The sequence below is a fragment of the Scylla paramamosain genome, chromosome 10 (assembly GCF_035594125.1).
Source record: "Scylla paramamosain isolate STU-SP2022 chromosome 10, ASM3559412v1, whole genome shotgun sequence".
NCBI lineage: Eukaryota > Metazoa > Arthropoda > Malacostraca > Decapoda > Portunidae > Scylla > Scylla paramamosain.
The window spans coordinates 20,732,620-20,743,809 of record NC_087160.1 but is presented as its reverse complement, the minus strand read 5'-3'; the positions used below and the strand labels follow the sequence as shown (position 1 = coordinate 20,743,809).

At 44.8% G+C, this 11,190-nt stretch overlaps 1 long non-coding RNA gene across 9 annotated transcripts in view; it reads left to right on the top strand.

Moving 5' to 3' along the window:
• Positions 1-11,190, top strand: part of LOC135104328 (uncharacterized) — a 237,173-nt gene that overhangs the window by 213,955 nt on the left and 12,028 nt on the right. For 5 of the 9 annotated variants that reach the window (XR_010270399.1, XR_010270393.1, XR_010270394.1 and 2 more), the window contains one exon: positions 9,739-10,571. This is a non-coding gene — a long non-coding RNA (uncharacterized LOC135104328). Of the gene's footprint in view, positions 1-9,738; positions 10,572-11,190 lie in introns of those variants that run through there. The other 4 variants (XR_010270400.1, XR_010270395.1, XR_010270401.1 and 1 more) reach the window with 1 other exon arrangement.

Sequence of the window (11,190 nt, the reverse complement as noted above, 5' to 3'; positions counted from 1 at the left end):
AATTTACTAGACAGATTAGAAATACATGCATACATACCTACATACATACAACTCCAAGGACCTATTAGCTGTCTCGTTTTGTTAGAGGATTTTAGAGTGAGAGGAGATACTAAAATGGAAAGTGAATGTGGCAGGTAAATTAATTTCTGACCACTACTGTACGTACTTACATACATACATACATACATACATAACTAAGAAAACAAGAAACCTATTAGTGATCTAGTCTCGTTAGGAGATTTCAAGGGAGGAGTTCAGAGTGAGAGCAAAATAATGAAGTGAAAAAGTCCAAATTATCAAACCACTTGACTTCTCACCACAACTAAACACACACACACACACACACACACACACACACACACACTTTTATCTTCTCTGGGATTAGTGTATCTTAACGCTCCTCATTAATTCTCAGTCTCACGTTGGTATTCTTCCAGCATCTAATGTAGCATCTTACCTTCTTGTTTTAGATCTTCTGATATAGGAGTAACTAACCACAATGATATAGTGAATTGATTATATAATTGTGTGAACTTTGAAAACTATATTAACACTTACTGTGAGGAAGACGTGTTGATATCGGGGGAAGAGAGAGAGAGATAGAGAGGGAGAGAGAGAGAGAGAGAGAGAGAGAGAGAGAGAGAGAGAGAGAGAGAGAGAGAGAGAGAGAGAGAGAGAGAGAGAGAGAGAGAGAGGGAGAGAGAGAGCTTCTGGGCATCAACGCTGGTCACTGATCAGGGCAGCATCCAAGGTGACAGTGTAATGATTAGGTTGACGGTGTGATAAAGGAGAGAGGTTCTGCCCGCCCCTGTGGTGGGTGGTGGTGGTGGTGGGTGGCGCAGATTGTAATGTGGTGATGATGATGGTGGTGGTGATAATTGATGACGGTGGTGGTGGTGGCGGTGGTGGTGAGGAAGAAGAAAAGAAATGACGATTTTACTCTACTCTACTCTACTCCTTCCATCACCTGCCACACATACATACATACATACATATCGACCCACAGACAGACAGACAGACAGATAGACAGCCAGACAAGACGAACAGACAACCATCTATCCTTGTGCATTGACTCTCTCTCTCTCTCTCCTCTCTCTCTCTCTCTCTCTCTCGTCTCTCTCTCTCTCTCTCTCTCTCTCTCTGCTGGGTTCGGGGGAAGATGAGACCACTGATAGCAGGCAGGCGCTTAAAGGGGCAACTTAACTACATATCAGGTGCCTTCCTCCCGCCTCCCGCCGGCGCTATAGATAGGGAAGATAAGGGCGTAATTAGTGTATCAGTCAGTAAAAGTCGGATTCAGGAAGATTAGAGAGCAGGAGGAGGATTGAGGAGAATGAGGAGACGAAGGAGGAGGAGAAGGAGGAGTTGGAGATGGATGATGTAATAGACATGAAGGAAGGAGTTAGAATTGAAGGAGGAGGAGGAGGAGGTGGTGGTGGTAGTAGTGGTGGTGGTGGTGCTGGTGGTAGTGGTGGTGGTGGTGAGGGGGGGATATGAAAGCAAGGAGAAAATGATCAGGTGAAGATGAAGGAAGGAAGAGGGTGTAAAGTGATTGAAATGATCTGGATCGTGTGTGTATGTATGTCTGTTCGTGTGTTTATCTCGTCCTACCTGTCTGTCCACTTTTCCTATCCAGCCATCTCTTATTCTTTTCTTTCTGTTTTCTCTTTTCCACCCGTCTTCTCATCCATTGATATTCCCAGACATAAAAAAAAAAGTGCACAAACTTGTCATTCAAACTAAGTAACGTTTTTTTTTTCCTTGTATACATATCCCTGACCATTATCACCATCACTGCACCATCACCATCACTCCTCCAACCAGTACTATTCTCATCACCATCATCACTGCCAATCGTTCTTCCTCTTCCACTACCACCATAACCATCACCACCATCACTGCTCTTACCTTTTCTTCCCCTACCACTACCTGCACTAAACCATTCCCAGCCTCCCTCTTCCCTATCACCACCACCACAACCACCACCACAGCTCATCACCAACCCCCTCTCATCACCACCGCTTCCTCATTATGATTAATCCTTCCTTGTTTTTCCTTATTCCACCACACGGCTTACCTCTCTCCCTCTCCTCTCTCTTTTTCCATTCCTCTCCCTTGAAACCAATCACCACATCTCATCACCACTCATCATCCCACGCATTTCCCTTCGCCTCCCCTTCCTTATTATTAACCCTCCTCACACCACTCCCATTCCCCATCACTTTCCCTCCCTTGCTGTACGCTCTGCAAACCCAAGCATTCGTCTCTCAACTCTATATCATGAACTTCCCTATTCTCCCCCCCTTTCCCCTTCCCTCTTCCCTGTTCCTTCCCTCTTCCCGTCTTTCTCGGTAAACGGTTCCACACCTCCCGCCGGACTTACGAATGACATCATTACTGCGTCATCAACACACCTCTCATGTTTTACTAATAATACTCAAAATTGATATTCCTTTGAGATATGAGCAGGGCAGGAGCCGCGGGTCCAAGGCGGTCGAGCGTAACGGCATAACAAAGAACAGATTAAGGAGGTTCTTCTCTTCCTCTCTCTCTCTCTCATCTCTCTCTCTCTCTCTCTCTCTCTCTCTCTCTCTCTCTCTCTCTCTCTCTCTTCTCATCTGACGTGCTGTGGGAGGGCGAGATGAGGCGGCTTGTGTAAGGTTTGTGGATGTATTCATGTGTGTTTGCTTGCGTGTATGCGTGCGCTTATGTGTGTCTTGGCAATGCTCTGGTGGTATACACATGGTGACTGTTTATGTGTGTGTATGTGTGTGTTATTTTATCCTTCGTTGTGTTGGTGAAATAGACGATTTATTCTCACGTCAGCTTCTTCCTTTCCTCCTTCCTTCCCTCCCCACACACCAAATCCTCCTCCTTCATTCTCCCCGCCCTTCGCCCCCTTCCTCCTTTCCCTTTCCAGGTATCGGCGGGTATAATCGGCGCGTTTATAAAACCATCACCTACCTGAGGCTCGAAGGTAATTGGGCTGCATCAGGGGGCCGCTTCACCCTGACCGAGCGTGTCCAGGTGTTGTCAGGTGTGACTCCTTAGGTAATTAGCGCCAGTTGTGCCCAGGTGGTGCCTCTGAAGTCCCCGTGTTCCCTGTTACCCGCCGCCACCGCCTCACCCCCCTTGCCTTCCTGCCGCCCTGTCTCCACGCCGCCCAGTCTTCATGCCTTCCTTTCTGCATGTGACCGCCGCCTCAGCACCTTCTTGTCCTCTCTCTCTCTCTCTCGTCTCTCTCTCTCTCTCTTAGTATGCTTTATTTCTCACTCTCATTTTGAATTTCATGTCAATTTTTGTTGTTTTCTTTCTATTTTGTATGTTTTATTTATTATTTTTTTGGGGATCAGCCTCAAATGGAGAAAACGGGTGTGCGAGGAGGAGCCTTCTACTGTACTATCTTGTTTTTATACTAGTAGTCAGTAAGGTGATAAACCTTTCATAGGTCGCTATTCCTGCTACTTACGCTTCCTGTATATTTCCGTCTAGTCTCTCTCTCTCTCTCTCTCTCTCTCTCTCTCTCTCTCTCTCTCTCTCTCTCTCTCTCTGGTTAGTTCGTTCGTTCGCTCGCTCTCGCTCTCTCTCACGTATCGCTCCTGTATTTATTTTACCTGACTTCAATATCCTCTCATTTACCTTGTACCTCCTCTTCCTCCTCCTTCTCCTCCTTGACAATGACGGATAATGACATAGTCGTTGATCGGGGAATTTACGTCTCATTACGATGCTTTGTCTCCCTGAGTAAGAAGGAAAACATCCGCACCACTTTAAGTATTTATGGAACTGGTGAAGCAGAAAACACGTATACATTTGAGAGAGAGAGAGAGAGAGAGAGGAGAGAGAGGAGAGAGAGAGAGAGAGGAGAGAGAGAGAGAGGAGAGAGAGAGAGAGGAGAGAGAGAGAGGGAGAGGGAGAGAGACGACAAAGGGTTGTAAAGAATATAAAACGTAGCGTGTAAAGCTTAAACAAAGATACGAGAAAAGGAAGTTTCGTAATAAAAGAAGGAAAGATTTTTTTGTTCTTTTATCATGTACGTATTTAAGTATCGTGTGTGTGTGTGTGTGTGTGTATGTGTGTGTGTGTGTGTGTGTGTGTGTGTGTGTGTGTGTATCAGGGTGTGGTGGAGGTGCGTGCCGGTGCTGCAGGCTGTGTGGTGTGTGTGACGGGCATGGCGGTGGTGGTGGTGGTAGTGGTGGTGTCTGTGGTGGTGGTGGCGGTGGTAGTGGAGGGGCGTTGGCGGCAGAGGTGGAGGCCGAGACGGCGGCGGATGGCGGTGGAGGGCAGCGGCAGGTGAAATATAATATTGCCGGTGGAATTGGCGGCAGTGGGAGTGATGGAAGCAGTGTCCTTGTGGATGAATAGAAATGTCGACTTCTCACACGCGCCGCCGTCATGCGAGGAGACTCATGGCGGGGGCTGCGAGACGACCACACCTCCGCACCTCCGACGGAGGCTTGAGGAGGGGGAAGGGGGGAAGAGGACGGCGGCAGAGACGGCGGTAGTGGCGGCGGTTGCGGGTAGCGGGGGGCCACGGCATGACCTCGAGGGGCTACACAGACCCTCCGTGCCCCTTTCCGTAGGTCTCAGCGCCGCGGGGACGAGAGGGGCAAAAAAGCAGCAGGCCTGTAATGGGAGGTGTCGCCAGCCGAACCGAGAACAGCGTGCGGTAGCAGATTTACATAGAGCATGATGGGGCTTGCGTGACCCAGGCCGTCGCTAGCCACTGCTGCCGCCGCCGCCTCGCCACACCCCTGCAGGACTGGGTCTGGCTCTGGCTCTAGCTCGTCGCTCCGCCCTCCCACCTTCATCTCGGCCGCTGTGCTCCCGAGAATTTAGTCCGAGGCGGTGTAGAGGAAATGGTATGGTAGTTTTTCGGTCCATTAAGCGCTGGAGGGAAAACGGTCCTTAGCTCTTTTTTTTTTTTTTTTTCGTCCTCCGAGCAGTTCCTCCGTCCATTAATCTCGCTGTGGGATTTGGCTCATCGCCTCCCAGTTCTGAGCGTCTCGGGGAATTCCATCACGGAAAGAATACAGAGGAAAAAAATAAGTCCCTGATGCTGCGGTTCTTTGTGAGGTCAGGAACGAATATAATGAGAACATGTAAATGCGACCAACCACGAAGCCTGGCAGACACACACACACACACACACACACACACACACACACACACACACACACACACACACACACACACACACATACTGAGGGAGAGGGAAGGGAGGGAGGGAAACTAGTTGATATACAAGTAGGCACAACACTTCGGTTCCACACGTAGTATAATTAAAGAATTTAAAAAGACCACTGTGCAAGATATGTATAAAAACTCAAATGTGTGTGTGTGTGTGTGTGTGTGTGTGTGTGTGTGTGTGTGTGTGTGTGTGTGTGTGTGTGTGTGTGTGTGTGTGTGTGTGTGTGTGTGCGTGCGTGCGTGCGTGTGTCGGCTAGAGAACAGGCCCAGACGGAATACTTCCCAAATCCACCAATCTTTTGAGGTGGCGTGCACGGCGAGGGCGGGGAAGGGTGGTGGAGGGCTGGGGGAAGGGTGGGGAGGAGCGGGGGAACGGGAGATAAGGGGCCTAAATACTGTGATCAAGAGGACCCCGGGCGACCCACACGTCCCCTGGAGCTACGGTGACTTATGGTCCTTGCTGGAGTGCCACGGGGTCACCCTTCTCTCTCTCTCTCTCTCTCTCTCTCTCTCTCTCTCTCTCTCTCTCTCTCTCTCTCTCTCTCTCTCTCTCTCTCTCTCTCTCTCTCTCTCTCTCTCTCTCTCTCTCTCTGGACACACACACACACACACACACACACACACACACACACACACACACACACACACACACACACACACATTTCGGCATGATAGGATGCATGGCAGGAGGAGGAAGAGGTGGAGGAGGAGCAGGACGAGGAGAACGACGACGACTAGGGCGAGAGAGAAAAGAGATAATAACAAAAACAACAACAAAGAAAGAAAGAAAGAAAAACGAAGGAAAACAACAGCCCATGATAAAGGATAAAAATAATAAAAGTAGTTTAGATCAGCAATAGAGAGGAATAGGTCATGCGAGCAATATTATAGTGAGAGAGAGAGAGAGAGAGAGAGAGAGAGAGAGAGAGAGAGAGAGAGAGAGAGAGAGAGAGAGAGGGGGGGGGGCTGAGGCTAAGAACTCTACCTTGACCTACTGTGTCCCTAAGTTAATAAAACATCAAAACTCCAAAGAAATAAGATGGAGTAAGGAGTCACTAGGGTCTGTGTGTGTGTGTGTGTGTGTGTGTGTGTGTGTGTAATAATAATAATAATAATAATAATAATAATAATAATAATAATAAACGGTTTATTCTTTAAGCAGTTAACAAACTGAAAATGTACAAAAAGTGTGTGTGTGTGTGTGTGTGTGTGTGTGTGTGTGTGTGTGTGTGTGTGTGTGTGTGTGTGTGTGTGTGTGTGTGTGTGTGCTGCTACTTTTCGGTGTTGCTGGGGATCGGTGCTGGCGGTGGCGGTGGTGGTGGTGGTGGTGGCGGTGGTGGTGATGGTAGTGATGGTGGTGGTGGTGATGGTGGCGGTGGCGGTGGTGGATGGCAGCGGCATCGGCTTGAGGGTGAGTGTGGCGCAGAGTCTTGTCTTAATTTGAATATCCACACGCAACCACGCGACTCTGTGCTGTGGTTTGTATTGCAGTGACCCTGAAGACATTACTGTTACTACTACTACTACTACTACTACTACTACTACTACTACTACTACTACTACTACTACTGATTTTAATATTACCACATCTACTTTTTGATACTTCAGTTATGCAAGTATTTCAGATTTTTTTTCTTCATTTTGTAACTTCATTATTTTCCTATATTCTTATGACGTCATGGTTGGTAGTACTTAATATTAGGAAGCATTTTGATACTTCCTTTTTCTGGACACTCACTGCGAAGGGCACGTGTATGAATGATGAAATACCCAATATACAACTGTAATGTGTAGGTATGGGGGTTACATTAGTGGTATCTAATATTTGAAAATAGTTTGATGTTTCGTTTTTCTATATAATTCAGCACGGTTGGCAGGTGTATGAATGACGGAGTACCCCATAAACACCTGTACTCTTTCATGTGTGGAGTTTCATTTAACATACGTACAATAGCTACTGTCAGAGAAGTGGAAAAGAAGAAGTATTATTTTCCAGGGTAGCGTGAGGTACTATGAGGTATTTTACTAATCTACAGCGTAATCTCTGAAAGGAGTCGTTTATTTATGGTTTTCTACCCTCCTATGAAGTGAACTAGGTAGAAAGAGCAGTATTTTTTTTTTTTATGTAGGAAGGACACTGGCCAAGGGCAACAAAAATTTAATTAAAAAAATGCCCACTGAAATGCCAGTCCCATAAAAGGGTCAAAGCAGTGGTCAAAAATTGATGAATAAGTGTCTTGAAATCTCCCTCTTGAAGGAATTCAAGTCATAGGAAGGTGGAAATACAGAAGCAGGCAAGGAGTTCCAGAGTTTACCAGAGAAAGGGATGAATGATTGAGAATACTGGTTAACTCTTGCGTTAGAGAGGTGGACAGAATAGGGGTGAGAGAAAGAAGAAAGTCTTGTGCAGCGAGGCCGCGGAAGGAGGGGAGGCATGCAGTTAGCAAGATCAAAAGAGCAGTTAGCATGAAAATAGCGGTAGAAGACAGCTAGATATGCAACATTGCGGCGGTGAGAGAGAGGCTGAAGACAGTCAGTTAGAGAAGAGGAGTTGATGAGACGAAAAGCTTTTGATTCCACCCTGTCTAGAAGAGCAGTATGAGTGGAACCCCCCCCCAGACATGTGAAGCATACTCCATACATGGACGGATAAGGCCCTTGTACAGAGTTAGCAGCTGCGGGGGGTGAGAAAAACTGGCGGAGACGTCTCAGAACACCTAACTTCATAGAAGCTGTTTTAGCTAGAGATGAGATGTGAAGTTTCCAGTTCAGATTATAAGTAAAGGACAGACCGAGGATGTTCAGTGTAGAAGAGGGGGACAGTTGAGTGTCATTGAAGAAGAGGGGATAGTTGTCTGGAAGGTATTATCAAGGTATCTCCAAAACTAAAACAGCCAGTCTGATTAGAACATTTTTCTACATATTTGGGATTAGTAATTTAGCAGTTTTTATAGTTGTTGCCCTTGAACAATCTTTCTTATTCAAACACACACACACACACACACACACACACACACACACACACCACACACACACACACACACACACACACACACACACACACACACACACACACACACACACACACACAGACAAAAAAAATAAATAAATGAAAAGACAAATAAATGAAAATAGAACAAATGAAACCGATTCTATCTACATACCAGGCCGGCAATCCAACACCGGGTTGGCCCAAACAAGGCACCAACCCACCACACATTACAACACATGCAAGGAAAAAAAAAACGATAAATAAATAAATAAATAAATAAACAAATACATAAAAAGATAAAAGATTCAGGGTATTTTACGTACCATGAAATTTCGTGTGCAGATCTGAAGAGCAATAAAGTAAAAAAAACAGAACCACGACGTGCTGTGGCCAGGTCTTCCAGCAGCAGGAGGGGAAGCTGGAGTCCTTTCTGGGTTCAGGGAGGACTGGCGAGGATACAGAGGACATTGTTGGGATTGACTGAGTCCTGCGAGAGTCCTTTTTAATTAGAAAAGTTCCCTTTGGTCTTGGACAGTGAGACAGTGAGAGAGAGAGAGAGAGAGAGAGAGAGAGAGAGAGAGAGAGAGAGAGAGAGAGATGAGAGAGAGAGAGAGAGAGAGAGAGAGAGAGAGAGAGAGAGAGAGAGAGAGAGAGAGAGAGAGAGAGAGAGAGAGAGAATCACACACACACACACACACACACATACACACACACACACACACACACACACACACACACACACACACACACACACACACACACACACACACACACACACACACACACACACACACACACACACACACACACACACACACACACACACACACACACTAAATGCCACGATGAAAAAAAGGGTATAGCTGGAAGAGGGAGATAATGGCCGGTGAGACAAGAGACAGCCACTAAAAGATTACAATCAGGAAGCGGAAAAAACAGTAATGGGACAGGTGTGAGCCAGACTCGAGTGGGGGCCAATAAGGAGAAAATGATCCAAGCGAGGGACTAGTTTGCTCTGGTTCCTCTAGTGTCTCAGGAGAAGGACGAGGTGAAGGAGGAGGAGGAGGAGGAGGAGGAGGAAGAGATAGTCAGGTAAAAGGGAAATAGATGATGAGAGTGTTCCTGTAGTTTATAGTAAAGAGTTTAAAGGAAGAAATAGGGAAGGTACGGGGGTTATTGAGGAAAGGAGGTGAGGGGAAAGGAAGAGAGGAAATGTGAGGAGCAAGTGTGGTTTGTTGAAATATTTTGCGTTTTTTTTTTTTGGTGGGGGGGGATGAATTCTTATGTTGGTTTTGTTGTTGTTATTGGTCGTGGTGATGGTGATGTTACTGCTGCTGCTGTTAGCGTTGTTGCTGTCCTTAATACGAGTACTAATGAAATTTTGTTTATAACAATATTATCAATGGTACAGATTATTATAAAGCTAATGAAAACTGATAATAATAATATTAATAATAATAATAATAATAATAATAATAATAATAATAATATAAATAACAATATCAAAAGTAACAATACTATAATAATGCTAACAACAATTTCTGCTACTCCCTCAGGCTGGTGCGGGGAGGCACACCTGCACGGCGCCTGGTCCTCCTGCCGGTGAATTATGTGTTCCTGAACTTTTGTATTTCCAGAAGGGTTGGTATTCTTTACGTCACATATATACTACTGTCTTTTCCTTTTTCTTGTGTTGATATTTATGTTTGATTAATATACTGGAAAACTGTATAATGACTGATATAAATATTTCACGATCACTTGAAAAAAAAAAATAAATAAAAAATACGTAGTAATTGAAAACCATGACACAATGGGAAAGTATTGTAATAAAAATGTAAGAACTGCTATTTGTGGATGAGCATGAATAACTGATATGAGATTTTTATATATGATATATTTCTGTGCACTTTGTAACATACTAGACTTATTATTATTTTTAAAGATTTGTAATATTCACGAAATATCTATGATAACCTTTATATCTTTATTAAGAAAATTGTTTACTCTAAAATAATATGAATATATGAAGAAAACACAAGTAATAACAAACAAACAAAATGAAGTAATGCAAATAAAACACACCTTGTATAGTTTCTGACCAAAATTTCCCTCTTTTTTTTCTCTAAAATGTAAAGAAAGTATCATCAGATCAGAATAAAGACTACGATAAAACACTGAATTTTAGGAATGAGAATGATACATTACTCTACTTTTGGCCGTGACTCCTCCTACTGTAGCTTTTGTTTTGTGTTTATTTGTTTGTACATTTGCTCACTACCTCTCTACCCTCATAAGTGTCAAGTTTTCGCGTTAGAGGGAGAGTTTTATTTGCTGATGTAAAACTTGCAGTGATCTTTCCGTGTTATTTGTTTTTTCTTTTCATTTTTTTTTATTCCCGTTCTTCCTGTAGTGAATTTTAGCCAAAAATGTGTGTTGCTTATTATTATTATTTTTTTTTTTTTTTTCGTCTGGAGGATATTAGGAAGTGGGTCTCGGCTGGCACTGGTGTGAGAGGAAGTGTGGGCAATGCTGCGGGCCAGGCCTGCTGGAATTCTTTAGCATTTTTTGTCTTTTATGTGCGTGGGGCTGTGGTGGAGCTTTTTTTGTGTACCTGTGGTGTAGCGTCTCTCTCTCTCTCTCTCTCTCTCTCTCTCTCTCTCTCTCTCTCTCTCTCTCTCTCTCTCTCTCTCTCTCTCTCTCTCTCTCTCTCTCTCTCTCTCCGCATTCACGTGTTGTGGGTGATGTCACCTTCGGGATGAACTCACCTGACCCTTTTCGTGGTTAGTCTGAACACAAGCAGACCCCGAGTGAGTGGTGGTGGGAATGTGGCTGTTCCTGCCGGCCTGGTGATATTGTGTTGTTTTTGTTCGAGCCTAAGAACGACCACGGTTAGAAGTCGAGGAACACAAACTCATTTCTGTTATTTAGTGTTTTATTTATTTATTTTTTTTTTATATGATTTGGTGAGACTTCCTTATAAAAACTGATAATTTCTAGGTCTCAGG